Below are 1,908 nucleotides of genomic sequence, written 5' to 3'. Positions count from 1 at the left end.
TGCATGAGTTTTCAAAATGAGTGAGTTGAATTTCACCATGAATGAGTTGAATGCTTTTTCCTCGGCTCTTGAGATGATGACATGGTTTTTCTCTTTACTCTGCTAATGTGACTTACAATTGATTTTTAGATTTTAAAATAATCTTGAATTCCTGGAGTAAACTCATTTGATCATGGTTGTATTATATTTCTTACACATTACTGGATTTGATTTGTGAAGGATTTTTGTTTCTGTTCAAGAATGATATTGGGCTATAATTTTTCCCCTTTCATTATTCTCCAGCTTTGATGTGGGTTTATGCTGGACTCATAAAAATGTGTTGAGAATTGTCACCTCTTCCTCTCTTCTCTGAAAGAATCTGTGTAAAATTGGTCTTAGTTATTTCTCAAATATTTGGTAGAATTTACCAGTGAAGACTTCAGAGCCTGGAGTTTTCTTTTGGGGAGGTTTTTAATTACAGATGCAATTTAAACAACAAATAGGGGGCTGTTCACATTTTCTATTTATATGTCACAATATTTATATTGTGTCTATTATAATGTTTTATATTTCCAGGGATTTATCGGTTTTCTCTGTTATTGAATTTGTGGCACAATGAGGCTCACGATATCCCTTTACTCACCCCTAGTATCATTAGGATCTATAAATCTCTCCTTAAAAAAAAAAAAATTCTGATATTAGCATTTCACGTTTCCTTCCTTTTTGTTTGTTTGGGTCTGGATCAGTCATGCTAGATATTATACTTTTTCTTTCTTCTTATTTTGAGATAGTGTTTCGCTCTGCCACCCTGGCTCCCACCTACCAGGTGCAAGTGATTCTCCTGCCTCAGCCTCCCGAGTAGCTGGGATTACAGGCACACGCCACCACGCCCAGCTAATTCTTGTATTTTTAGTAGAGATGGTTTTCCACCATGTTGGCAGGCTAGTCTTGAACTCCTGACCTCAGGCGATCCACCTGTCTCAGCCTCCCAAAGTGCTGAGTAGATATTATGGTTTTCTATTACTACATAACCAATTACCCTAAAATGTAATGGCTTCAAGCAACAATGATTTGTTCCTTCTCACACTTCCATAGGTGGACTGGGCATCTCTTCTGCTGGTTTCCTCTGGGCTCACCTGCATGGGTGGGCCCACTCTGTGGGAAGGTCCACAGGGCTGGACTGTCCAGGTTGGTCTCACTCACAGGTTTAGCCCTTTTCACTTCCTCTTGTAGCCTGTCATCCTCTCGTGGGTTAGATGGTCTTTCTTACATGGCAGTCTCAAGAAAGAATCCAAAAGGGCAAAGGAGTTCCAAGGCCAGCTGAGGCCCAGGCTCTGAACGCACACAGCATCACTTCTGCCACATTCTGTTGTTGACCCAGGCAATGTCACAAGGCCCCCATCAGGTAATAGAGCTGAGAAATGTATGGGAGACGTGGCAAAGTTTCACTGCAAAGCGTCATGCCTTTTTCAAAGGAAGAATCTGTGGCCATGAAACAATTGATCACGTTCCACAATCTGGCCACAAATTGTTTCTTTTCTCCAACATACACCATGTTCCTTCCTCCATCCCAGTGTGACTAAAAGTCCTATCCCAGGTAGGGGATTTGGCTCCAAGTCCGTGGTGCCATGATCGACATCACGTCCATCTGGACATGTACACATGGTTTCTTGATCCAGGGCCAGGATGACCACAACAGTCACCTCCATCTGAAAGGGGAAGAACATGAGGCACAATGGAGGTCACTGGTTCCAAGCTCCAGATGGGCCCAGGTAGTCAGATCCCCCTACTCTAGAGGAAGAAGATATTCCTTGATTAAGGCACAGTTCTGCTCTCAGGAAGGGCTTCCTAGTCCTTTTTCTCTCCATTATTCTCTTGTTCTGTTATCCAAGGGTCCTTTCTTTTCTATCAGAAATGGCCCATGTTTGA

The sequence above is a fragment of the Cebus imitator genome, unplaced genomic scaffold (assembly GCF_001604975.1).
Source record: "Cebus imitator isolate Cc_AM_T3 unplaced genomic scaffold, Cebus_imitator-1.0 Scaffold107, whole genome shotgun sequence".
Classification (NCBI taxonomy): Eukaryota; Metazoa; Chordata; class Mammalia; order Primates; family Cebidae; genus Cebus; species Cebus imitator.
Note: the sequence above shows the minus strand (reverse complement) of the source record.